Genomic DNA, 13320 nt, shown 5'->3' with positions numbered 1-13320 from the left:
AACTTTCTTTGGGGCACACTAACTCTTTAACTCACTTGTTATTAAAGCCAACACTGGGGGGACTTAAATTCTTCTGGACAGCAGTGTGGAAATTCACTGTAACGTGCTGCTTTTTCTACTAGTTCTTAGCCCTTCTCCCATTCTTCCTGGTGAGACACCGACTGAAGAAACACTTACCTCTATTTTGGATTCCTTTCGCACCTTTCCAGGCCTCAGTCTCTTTCCAGCTTGAATCTGATAAGAAGACACCACCATGGCTGGAAGTATTTCAGCAACACGGATAACCTGGGCAGAAGAGAAGATTTGTCTCACTTCTTTGCAGGGACCAGAGCTCGACAGTCTCTTCTCCATCAGGAATGCGACAGGTGTAGCAAAGACAATCTGAGGTGAAATTTCTGTGCACCAGGAACCAGTCTGGAACAAAACGCCCTTGGTGAACTGATTCCATTTAACTTCAAACTTTGAGATTTAGACTCTGTTCTGATTGACACAGATCTGCTTTGGGAATGGTCCTGTTTGCCCCTCTCTTTCCTTTAAGAAGAGAGAGGCAGAGACAGAAGAGGATGCAGTTTTCCTTCCTCGCCTTGAGAGCTGTTGCACTCTTGAATTTTACACTTGGAGCACTTTACTGATTCAGCTGTGCTGACATCCTTGCAGAAGACTTCGTGCACTGACATAGATGTATAAGCTGAGATGCACTTTGTGTGGCTGACTGGCCCGTTGTAACCAAACCCAACCTGTATTGAAGGAAAGGCACGTTTCTCCTTGTGCAACTTCGTCTTTCCAACCTGCCTGTGTGTAACATTATGGAAGGTGCCTGGCTGGGGATCTTACTTCCTTGCAATCCACCAGTATCACCATGCCGAGAGAAATCTCTTCTGAAACTGCGCTGGTCGATAGGTTTGGCTATAAGCAAGTGCGGAGTTAGCAGTACTGTGCTGTTTTGCTGGAAGGGGGTGTAGGACATAGCAGCATTCTGCTTACCAAGGCTGGTTTAGGAGCCATGCTGTACTGTGAGCTGTAGCGAAACCGATACGCTGAGCACACGTGTGTTCTCTGCTGTATGTGTAAGAACTGTGTGTGGGTATGATGGAGTTACACAGTTCTGTTTAGGGTCTGTGAAATAGCATTAAAGTGCAGCTCTTCAAGATGCCATGGGAAAGAGGGTGTGCTCCTCAGGTTTTTGCTGGAGTAAGTGCTTGTCTGAGTGTGGGTGCTATACATCAGCTGGTGTGCTGAAAGCATGTTCCTTTCCTGGACAGGAATAAGCCACATGAGAATAAACTGGGATGCTTGTGTCCACACTGTCATCGTCCTACTTCCTTTGACTTGAACTTCATCCATATGCAGGAGCTTTAAAAGAGGCTTATCTGTTTTCACTGCAGGAAGCTAAGCTGTGGGTGCTCTCTGTCCATCCACCCTGAGCCATTCGTGGAGAGAGCAATGTTCCTCTGGGAGTGCGGAGGGAGACTGCCTTCCTCCCTTGGTGTGTTAGGCAGTAGGGAGCACCTTCCCCCTCTTCCCAAGAATTAGCAGTCTCCACTCCCTGCATAGAGAGGGATAGTAGACTCTTAAGATCCAAACTTTCCTTTTCTTGCAGGCTGTTTGGGAGTTTAAATTAGATGCATAAACTCAGGCAGTGGAAACTGCTTTGATGCCCTCTCAGGGAGCGACAGCAGCTTAGCTATCACAGTTTATTCACACCTTAGCTGACCTGCACCTTCCTTGCATAGCTGAACAAATTTATGGACCTGCTCAACCTCAGCAAACTCAGTGAGGCACTTTTCATCTGAAATAGTAGACCACGTACAGCCTTTTGCACTTCTTTGACTGTGTTTGCTTTAAGTTAACACGTTTGAGTTGTTCTGGAAGGAAGAGCTTGTTCAGAGACAAGGCACTGAAATTTGTTTGGAAACAGATAAAGCTATGTCGGTGCAACTGGTTTAGGGGAACATGCATAGGGGATGAGTGGTGGTCACAAATGGGAAGGGCTACCACAGCCTAACGAGTTACTGCTCCTCTGTCAGCTAAGCTGCAATAATTAACTGGGTGGGTGGGTGTATTTACTCTGTGCCATTACCAAGTATAATGTTACGTGGCTCAGCTAACAAGTAGTATATTTATGTCATGGTAATTCAATCACTTTCATTTCATTGTTCATCCCCTTAAACTGACTTGATTGTCATATATTGATTTAGGTAGACTTTGCATGGGAAAGTGGCAGTGCCGTAGCTGTTAACCTGGCATGTGCTCATCTGTTCTTACCACACTTGTAGTGTTTTTTGTCCTAAAAAAAATGTTGTGTGTTTTTTTTCAAAATAGTAACTTTAATAATTTTAATATATAAAAATAAATTTAAAAATTGAATAGGAGAAAGTGTTGAAACACAAGAAGTGCACAAGGGGAGGGTCTGTTGATGGAGGAAGGTATCTCCTCTAACGAATCACTTTGGTGATTCTATGTACTGTGAAATGCTTCTAAAAGTTAACATACAGATCTGTGTCTGTTTATTAGAAGTCTGTCTTCTTGGTCGATGTTTGCGTGGAGCTGTCTGTAAGGATAACATCTACAGCACTTGTGAATGATATTAATAATGCTGATATATGGCCATGCAGTTCTAGTGATATAAGGAAGAACTGAGGTATAGATTATTAGGTCCACAGAGCAGAAAACAATCCTTTGAATAGGTAATACATAGGAATGGAATGCTATTTGCAAGGGCTCTGTATTGTATACTTTGTTCAGAATACTTTTTGTACTTAGTTTCATTAAGAGGAGGTAATATTCCTGTTATGTGTAGCCTCTTAAATTCAGTTGGAACTGGAATTTGACTGTATCTAAACCTCCCTCCCTGACAGGTGCCATGATGGAACTCTTGCGTGTTGTGGTTTATCTTTTAGAAACGTGTTTAAAGAGTGCTGCAGTGTGGGGAAAGGGAAAAAAGCAGATGGCAGTTTTAGCTTTGTGGTTTCTTCAAATAACAATTAGCATTGTACTTAGTACAGAACAGTTAGGTGTTTCCAGAAACCTGAGTTATGGTATTTTAACACCTTGTAAATATAGGTTCCTCTCTGTGTTTGCATTTTTTTTCTTAAAATTTGGTATAACCATAATATTGAGAGGAATCAATGTATAAGTAAATGCATGGGAAAAGACTAATGACGTTAATTGTAGACGCTAGTGGAAATATTCATATCCCCATTTTACAAGTGGGGAACTGACAAGCCTACAGCATGGCATGCTGAGAACTGGGCTGAGGTGTCAGCATCCTGATCTGTAGCGCTCTTTTTTGTAATTCTCTGCAGGTATAGCAGAAGCTTGAAGATGCTCTGCCCAGCAGGGAAGTATTCAAGCTCTTGGATTTTTTTTTATTTCATTTTTCGCCTTTTGTTCAGAATGCTTTGTGTCCAATAATCTCTCTTTTTGAAAATCAAAGTGCGTAAAAGAAACAGTCATGACAAAAGCTGTTGTGGAAAGACTGCGTAGCTTATTCACTATATGCTGAACCAAACTGAGTTTGAGGTTTTCCTCATACTTTAAAAGTACACAGAGCACCATATGCTGATTAAAAAGGGGAAGGGCAGAATCTCTTTTTCAGAACAGAAATGTTTAACTGTGCAGATCACATCCTTTAAAGAGCAGAAAAAGAGAATCCCAAGAGGATGTAGATGTACACTAATTCCATTCGGAGTTCTGAACCTGTGCAGGTGTTGCCACGTTGTGCTTTAATGGGTGTTCCCAAGTGCTTCTGTTCTGCACGTATCATCTGAAACTTGGGTCAGTGCCAGAGCATGGAGGTTTTTGGTTTGTTTTCTTTGTTTGGGTTTGTTGTTGTTGTGGGGGTTTGTTTGGGTTTTTTTGTTTGGTGTGTTTTTAAACAATTTTACTGAAATCGTTTGTTGTCCTGAAATTGGCAAAACTGATTTCTGGAGTCACAGGATGAATCAGCAGTAGTACCATGTGTTGAGTAAGTCATGCTTTGGAGAAAGTAGGCTGTAAAGTAGTAGATGGACAGAGGGGAATTAGGAGACAGAGCCTTGAAGGAGATGGGTTGTGGTACTGACCTGCACTGTGATACTTTATTTTTAGTTTTTCTTTTTAAGGCCACTTCATCCTGCCAATTTGTGCCTCTTTCTTGCCCTGTCTAGACTGCTCACTCCTTACTTAGGGTAGAAACTCTGTGCATGCTGCACAGTGCTTGGTCCTCATCAGGGCAGTGGAGCCTCTTGGTCATAGTGCAGTTGGTGTCTAGGCACATCCTGATGAAACATGGTTAAGTTGAGGCATTTGACCTGTCAGCCCGTTGCCCAAGCAATCAGTCAGGCTCCAGCTTTTATTCCACCTTCCCATCCCACTTGCAGTGCCTGGTCATGAGCAGAGGCTGGAGTCTCCTACAATGTGTAGCATCCTCGTACAGTGTCTGGTGCATAGTGGTCCTTTCTGCATGCTGCTGCGTGGCAGTAGTAACAGTGACCAAGCCTGGATGAACCGCACCAGGGCGTCTATCCCCTGCTGTGGTCTGTAGTTTAGAAAAGTAGAGGAGGTGTGTATGATGCAGCATTTCACAGCAGCCTGTGGTCAATCACATTTTCAAACTGCATGAAATGGGAAGCTTTAACTTGCTGTCTCCTCGCTCTGTTCATTCCTCCTTTCTTTTCCTGACTTTCCCTACGTTTTGCTTTCTCTCACAGAATGCAGGTTAGCTGCCTATTTCCTTTTCCAGTTTATCTGCTCAGTAGCATTTGTATCTGTTTCTTTCCACCAATTTTGCTTCCTGAAGAAAAGTAAGCAAAAGGAGCCCTAGGCTGACTTCTGCTGAAGCCAGGGAGTATCAGGTTCAGCATCATTGTCCAGTACTGAAATGATTAACAGCTTTGGCCCGTTTGCTTGTCCCTTTGGTGGTGTGTCTGGGACAGACCTGTTCCTCCTAGACTTTTAGATGCATGTTTTCTTCTTAGCAGCTCTCAGCAAGTGAGATTTTCCTCCTTTGCTCCTCATGCACTGTAGCATTATTTCCTGATGGCTGGGCAAGCAGGAATCCAAAGATCTCCTGCCACTGATCAAACTGTCACAGTTTCTCTCCCACTTCCAGAGAAGTTGGGAGTGCTGACTTGAAGGATGCTAATGAAGGGTGACTGTGGCTCAAACTCAAGTGAGCAAATGGGTTTGTACTTCTGCTTGATCTTGAAGTATAGACTTGAACAAATAAGCAAAGGTGAGTAGAGATGGAACAGTAGATTCGTCCATCTCTGAAGTTCAAAGTGATAATAATACCAGAAACATTGAGAGGTGGAATAACAAAGGCAGCATCCAGTAGACAGGATTTATTCCAGTTCCGAATTTGAAAAATTGGCTAGTCTGAAGAAATCGTGGCTGAGTCTGTAAAGTCTTTCGCTATGCCCATCAGCAAGGTTTGAATTTGGGATCATCAGACTTTTCCCCTTCCTTGATCAGCTTCCATGTAAACATGGAGATTCCTCTTCTTGACCAGGCTGCAATGTATTTTTGTGATGCATTAGGAAATGCGCTGAAAGAGAACAAGATCTCCATGCTCTTGCACACCTTATTCTTGTACAATGGGACTTCTCTAGCTGGGATCACGTTCTGCAACAATCCTGCAGTGAAGGGATGTATCTTCAGGGCTGGGTAGCATTGACTAGATCAGCTGTCATAGCTGTTGTAACTGCAACAACGGGAGCATCCACAAGTCTCATCAGTTTGAACAGACTCTCCAGCCCCAGATAGCTAACACTTAACCTCCTTTGTCATTTTATCTCTCCTTAGTGGACAGCTAGAGAAGGGGTTCACCCTGGCAGAGGGACCAGAAAGTGTGGAGAGCTTGAGTGAGTTTGAGTCTTTACCTAAACTTTCCTTAGAAAGAGATTTATCTTGATTGACCAATTAGTCGCATCTTGTAGGTGGTAAGTCTGCAAAACCCTCTGCGGAGAGGCGCTGAGCCACAGAAACTGCACAGCTTACCGAGAGAGGAAAGTTGCTGAGTACTTTGCAGGATGGGGCTTGAAGTGGTTACTGAATCACAGAGGAGGACTGAGTTGCTGTCTGTGCTGTGGTTTATACCATACTTCCAGTGTGCCTTCAGCCTTGTTCCTGCCTCCCCTGGGTGTCCCGCCCCCCATCCTGTTCCTGACATGTTGGGAGCTCATATGGTATGTGGCCATGTGCCAGCACCTTCCCAGAACTTCCTTTTGCCTAATGTCCAAGGCTGCAGGGCTTTTGCTGCATGTGGGCTTTGGGGGGCACTGCAGTAATCTGTGTTTTAGTTTAACCTGGCAAGTGGTTAAACACCACACAGCTGTTTGTTCACTCATTCTCACCCCCAGTGGGATGAAGGAGAGAAGCGGGGTAGGGGGGAAGTAAAATTTGTGGGTTTGAGACAGTTTGATAAGACAGAAAAAGAAAGGAAAAATAATAGTAATAATAGAATATACAACACAGGTGATGCACAATGCAGTTGCTCGCCTGAGAGCCAGTCAGTTCCAGAGCAGCAGCCCCCCCTGGCTAACTTTCCCCCTGTTTATAGATGAGCATGATGTCATATGGTATGGAATACCCCTTTGCTCAGTTTGGGTCAGCTGTCCTGACTGTGCTCCCTCCCACCTTCTTGTGCACCTTCTGACTGGCAGAGCATGGGAAGCTGAAAAGTCCTTAATTTAGTATCGGCACTACTTAGCAACAACTAAAACATCGGTGTGTTATCGATGTTATTCTTGTACTAAATCCAAAACACAGCACTAAGCAATAACTAAAACTTCAGTGTGTTATCAACGCTATTCTGATACTAAATTCAAAATACAGCTACTAGGAAGAAAATTAACTCTATCCCAGCCAAAACCAGGACACCCTAAGCACTAGAAATTGCCCAATAAGCATTCTGTGTGACACAGTGCACTAGATAAGAGAGGGCATGTGCTCAGAAGCAGATTCACCTTCTCTCCTTTCTCTGTAAACCATGACTGCCCGCTCTCTGGCATCTCTCTGGCTCTTCCCCTGTTTATGAGATGATGTGGGTTCAGCCCTGCGGGTCACACAAGGTAACTTCATGGCATCTCCACCTTTCCCCTCTAGGAAGATATGGCACGAGCAGACTCTGCCCAGGCATGCGATTATCCCAAATGCTTTTCTTTCTGTGCCAAATCTCTGTTATGAAAATGAAGGCTGAAACAACCCGATGTGGTCTTTGTTTTTTTTTTTCCCCTATTGCCACAGAGGTATAATCGGTGTATCTTGCTGTGATACCGTTTTCTTGTGAAGCACCTACCCATTCCCATACTGTTGATTTGACTCTGTCTTCCCAGAGCATTGATGTGCAAGCTGCCAGCTGCTTTATCTACTCCGAAACCTGTTCATAGATGCTTATTTCCACTGCCACAACTAAATGTTTGTTAACATTTTCATTATAAGTCACCCAGTTAATTTGCTGAAGTACTGCCTGGAAGTTTTTTTTGCAAGTGCAGTTCACTTTGTTTCACAAATCTCAGCCCAATCCTTACTGCAGAGTCAGGTCTCAAAGCTGGCTGAACTCTCCAGTCAGGAATCCAACACAGAGTAAGCTCTGCGAGTGATTACTCACACTTCTCCTTCCTCCTGTAGCCTTGTTGACAACACTGTGTGCAACTCGAGCTTGCACAAAACCAATGTATGTTCAGGTTAAAATTTGCCTCTATATTTTCAGAGGACTGCAAAAAGTAGGACTGGAAGAAACGTCCAGAGGTCATTCTGTCATTCTCCCCAATCCAAAACAAGATCAACCATACCTAATCAATTACTGAGGCCAATTATTTAAACTGTTTTCAAAAGCAAATTCAAAGCTATGAAAATGAACTTGTTACAGTGTGAACATCACTCCCTGCAGCCTTTAGAAAGCAGTTGAACACCATATGATTCGTATGTTGCAGGAGGTATGTTACATGCATCTAAATTCTTGCTCAGACTTGATCAGAATGTGATTCCTGTGGCATTAACAACTTGTTGGAGAGAAATACTCTGGCCTGTAATTCTCAGAAAGACCATCATTTTATTTGAGGTGCCTAGAACAGTGCTTATACAAGTCCCCGGTGCTTTTATAGTCAAGATAAAGTGAGTTTTGGGTAACCCTGAGTTTTAAGATGTCTCACATCTTGCCTTCAAACAGACTGATCTGCAGGGAGCACTAAGTATGTATCAGAACCGATGGTCCTTAAAATGACCAGTTACTTCTGGCTGATTCTTACCTGCTGGTTAGGAGCCCACAGGCTTCTACCGAGGGAGCACCTGCTCTTATAGTAGTCAAGGAGAGACCAAGGGTGGGAAATCCATCTGCATAATCTTATGAGCATTAAACTAACCAAGTCAAAAGCCAAGGAACTGACTTAATCTTCTGTGATCTTTTTCCCTCCCTCATGCAGAGGTAAGTTAAGGACACAGTTGCATCTCCCAGTCTCAGGATGTTACTGGGTCTGTGCTCAAAATAATATGGATAAAAAGCAAATCTCTGATGCGTGGAATTAATGATGTGGGAGACAACGAGGACAGCTGAATGGACTTTCAGACTGCAAAGCCTCAGTGTGCCATGAGGGCACTCACAAGCCAAATTCCCATTTCCTGCAGTGCAGCCAAGTGCAAATGCTTCATCCGCAGGTCTTGAGGGGGTGGCATGTTGTGTATAGTGTGTGTGTGTGTCTGCCAGGGCGGTGTTGGCTGAACAAAGCAATTCGTCTGTCCTCGAGTCTTGGTCTCAAATCACACATCCCTTGTGTTTGAAGAGAACATCCCTGCTGACATGGAGTTAGTGGGTAGTGAAAGCTGCCTGGAGGTCAGTTCTCGCATAGGGCTGTGAAGGGAAAGGAAGGCAGAGCAGGAGGAAAAGGAGGACAAGGACATCCAGTGGCTTTCTTTCCTTCTAAAGAGTGGAGGAGTGGTGGTGTAGCCCTTAACTTTCTACAGCTATAGAATGAAATGAGTGCAAGTCTCAATCTCATCTGACTAAGGTTGTGTTGAGGTATAGCAGTAGTACAAAAAACATCTTCTGCAGTTTTAAGAAAGCCTAGGCAAGATGATCATGAGCCTGCTGCTTCTCTGAGATTGGGAGTAGCATATGGCACAAGCTTCCAGCTATTGCTGCTGTCAGGGAAAAAGGAACCAAGCGTCTGCTTTGGTGGCTGCAAGGAGCCTATGTGGGGGAGTAATGCTTGGAACAGCAGCGGGAGGACTCCTGCTCCAGCTGCCTTGCTGTCTCAGTGTGGTTCTGGCTGCTGGCTCCATCCTGCCTTCAGAAAGGCTCAGTCACTGCCTTTCATGCCTATGAGAGCAGCACTGTTTTGGAGGTGCTGATTCTCTGATGGGCTGGCTAACGAAAGTGGGACCGGGCTGCTCTGGGCTATGCCAGGGGCTCACTGGGTGGCCTCGGGCAGGTCGCTTCACCATGGTGTGAAGCGTGTGTTGGGAGCACCAGCCCTTCGAGGTAGGAACAGAGTCTTACTGTGTGTCTGCCCAGTGCTAAGTACTGAGGGACCTTGGTCTCTGCACAGCCTCCATGTGCTACTGTAATGTAAATAATAAGGTGGAGATAAAGATGAGGTCAAGGAACATCTCTTAAACTTGATAATTTTCCCTGATGGGAAGATTTATATTGCTGTTTCTGGGTGGGCTGGAGTTGTGCCAGTTTTTGATCAGTGTCCAAGTAACCATGCAGAAATACTATACTACGGGGGGAAAAAAGGTGGTGTTGGGCTCACATGCTAACGTAAAGCTTGCTACCTTCTAATTTTGCAATCAAAACAAACACCATCCTGTACTGCCCGAACAGCAGCAAGGGAGTGAGCCATCCGTTAAGTGCTCGGCACTGCCAAAGGAAGTGGCAGAACCGTTAGCTGAAGCAGCAGGCGTACTGGCACAGCGCACGTTTCATGGGGCTTTATAGCTTCTTTTAAAATAGTCTCCACCACTGCAGACAGTCTGTGGGCTGCATCAGCTGAGTAAAATGTTATCCTGCTAGTACAGACAATTATTAACATGTTTTTTCCGTGCCAACTGTCTCTCCGCTAACTGACCCATGCAAGCAACTCAATGAAAGAAAAGTTAAAAAAATAAAATAATATCCTTCCAACCTAGCTGGGTTTTTATGATGACTGATTTGGCTGAGGGATGAGCCAAACCCCATAGCTATGCAGGATGCCACACTGAGGTTGCAACTTAGCACAAAAGGACAGGCTTAAACTCCAGAGAAGCGAGATTTATTTGAGAGTTTGGGTTTGGGTTTTGCTTTTAATTATCATCTCAGACTGGGATGAGTAAGAAGGAGGAGAAATGCACAATGTGGGAACCAGTGTACGCTCTACATGTGTGACAGCAAAAGGGTGTACGTTAAATTTGTAATATCAAAACTGTACATGTGCAGCCAGGAAAATCAAGAACAGCTTCTGTTACTTGAATGATACAGATCTGGGGAACAGGATAAGTAGTAATTTAAAAATTTAAATTTAAGAAGTTAGTTATTACTCCTGGACTAAAAGTAGTCCAACCTTAGGCCCTCACCGGAAGATGCACATGAAGTCTGTTCTAGGGCTGGTTTTGGCAGTCTTCATTCCAGGCTTTTACGATACCTTGTACAGTGATGTCCTGGTTCACACTGGGCTCCCTAATAATTTACATAATTTTTGATACTAGTGCAATTTCAGTCGATGCTGAAGTGCTTAGACTAGAGCTGTGTATTTTGATCCTGTTTGTACTTGTGGGACAATTTGTGTAAGTTTGTTTTTTGTGTGTGAGTCTACTTAAGTGTCATGTTGGATGATTTGTATAGTAAGTTGGGATGTCAGATGGTCGTGCCTCTCACTTTCCTCATCTGATAAACAAGGTCTGACAACTAGTAGATTTTTCAGGCAGGACCGTGGCCTCTCTGAATTCAATGTCATACACTTTTGGATGTTTCCAAAGCATTTGCACCCTCAGCTTCCAGATTCCTCATAATCCTGCTTTTTACATTCTTAAAAAGAATGTTATTTTGACACTTCAGAAGTAAAGGAATGAATGTAGCACATATTTTTAAAAATTAAGGAATAATCTGATATCAAAGCAGCTTCTTCAGCAAATGATGAGGAAAGTGATGGACCAATGGTTAAAGGGGTGCAGTGGGGCACATGCTCATTAAAGCTGTGTTTATGCCAGGAGCAGATACTTCCAGTGCTGCCGAGATAGCCCAGCTATTCCTGTCATTCAGCTGCAGGATTCAGCTTTTACATGACAGTGCTGCTAAGAGGTTTGAGTTTTGTAGCTACGTTTGGTTGTAATAACCAATGTCTTGGACTGTCAGAGGACTAGCTGAGTTGGCTGTCATGATTCTGCCCCGCCTACTTTTGGTAATGTTCTTAATTAAAATCCTTTCTGAGTTGTGTCACTGATGACTGTTACATGCTTCTCTCATGTGGAATGTACAAGTCTTGTTTAAGCTTGATGATCAAAACGTGTGCGTGAAGAGGCAGTGCCTGTCCCAGAGCTTGCAGGCTGGCTGGGTGGAGCAGATGAAGGCAGAAAAGAACCATCACTGTCTCCATGGCACAGATGAGGAGCTGTGGTGTGAAGATACTGAATGCCTTGACTGAGATCAGAGAGGGAGTTTGGGAGAGGCAGGCCCTGGGTCTGTGTTTTATGAATTACAGTTCTGGGATTTAACAAAAATTAATTAAAAAAAAAAAACTTATCAAGTGGAGTTTGAGGTAAGATGACATCAGGAAACTCAAAAGAAGAGTAGTTGTATTTAACCTGAGGCTATTTAAAGGGAAGACTTAAGTTACACTGCATAGTTTGACTGGTGACTGAAATGGCAGCAGGAATCGCTCTCTGTGGGTTTTATTCCTGTCAATCCTTGCATTGGATTCAGTTTGTTGATCAAGAAGACAGCAGACAAAATGCTTCGGTGGTGGTCACCAGGGCCCTGCAGTCAGCATTGCATACACTTGGATGATGGATGTTGCTCAAAGGCCTTGGGGTCTGAAATCCATGCAGAGAGCTGCCCGGAAGGAGACTGAGTGTAACTTCCCAATAATTTTTTTTTTCTTCTTTTTAATTCTTTATCTATTTCCCCTCCTTGATCTGAAGATTGCTTTTTACAATATTTCTGCTGCTGCTTTGAGTTGATGGAGTAAAGTAAGGAGAAAATGCTTCTCCAATTTTTTTCCAAACCTGAAATCCCAATTAACATCCTAGTTTTGAAATTCCTTGCCCAGAGGATGCCAGTATCCCTCTTGGCTGCTTGGTGATCACCCCGCCTACCAGCAGCAGCACGACCAGCATGGTCAGAGGAGAGGGCTGGGGAACAGAGACTAGTCCTTTTTGAACTACGAAGCTGGGCTCTTGAGTTATCATAGAAGAGGGACCAGAGTCCTAATTCTGGATCTATACTTGTGCCAAACACATGGCACAACAAAGTCCTGCTGTCGTCTCTGTATTTTCTACATCCTTGGAATATAATGAGTCTCATGAATGGATTATGGCAGAGTCACGCATGGTCATGTCTGTTCTCTTCACACGTAAGCATGTGTACTCACACATGGATTTGTGTTAGGTTTTTAACAATTTCATTTTCCATAGAAGCAATATAAAAAAATAACTATACAATTAACTCTTAAAAAAAAAAAAACAAAACCAAACAACAAAACCAACAAACATAGAATAAACCAAAAGCAGATCTGTTTTCTGGAGCCAGGGACACCTGTCAGCCAAGCCAAACTGGTCCATGGCAAGGTGCACCCAGTGGCCATGGCACCTGGAGCACTTGGGTGTCCTTGATGGCTGTGGCACCTGGCAGACCGGCCACTTTACGGTGTGGTTCCCTGTGCCACAATGTCACTGGGGTGCCAGAGTGGTCTCCCAGTTACAGAGCTGCTGGGGCAGTAGCTGGCCTCCAGAATACAAATGTCTACACTACCTGGGCAAGCCTCAGAAAACCAATATTCAGACCTTCCTGTCTGCTGCACTTCTGTTTATGTTTGTACACATCTATTTTTGTAAAATTCCCCCAAATTAGGTATGTGTTTACTTTTTGCCATCATCTAATCAGCAACTCAAAGGGTAAGTTGATGTTCTATATTTAGTCCAGATATTCAGTAGAGATGATTAGGGATGTATCAAAGAACAGGTTTTTGTTTTTTTCCTAGGATGTCTTACTGCTCTCTCCTCCTTCCTGTATTACTGCAGCTTCTGTTCTCTGCTCATGTTTTTCTGTGCAACTGAGAAGCATATGTCAGAGTATTTGTGTGGCTTTCTGAACATATTTTAAATAATTTGCCTCTAGAAAGTAATTGTGGTCTGTTTGCCACGAGA

At 43.8% G+C, this 13320-nt stretch overlaps 1 protein-coding gene across 1 annotated transcript in view; it reads left to right on the top strand.

The window, feature by feature from the left end:
- The window catches only part of BRD3 (bromodomain containing 3), a 38203-nt gene that overhangs the window by 3757 nt on the left and 21126 nt on the right, over positions 1-13320 (top strand). The gene's annotated exons all lie outside the window — the stretch shown is intronic.

This window comes from Tauraco erythrolophus, chromosome 22 (assembly GCF_009769465.1).
Source record: "Tauraco erythrolophus isolate bTauEry1 chromosome 22, bTauEry1.pri, whole genome shotgun sequence".
NCBI classification, from domain to species: Eukaryota; Metazoa; Chordata; class Aves; order Musophagiformes; family Musophagidae; genus Tauraco; species Tauraco erythrolophus.
This window is presented reverse-complemented; position numbering and strand designations above follow the sequence as displayed.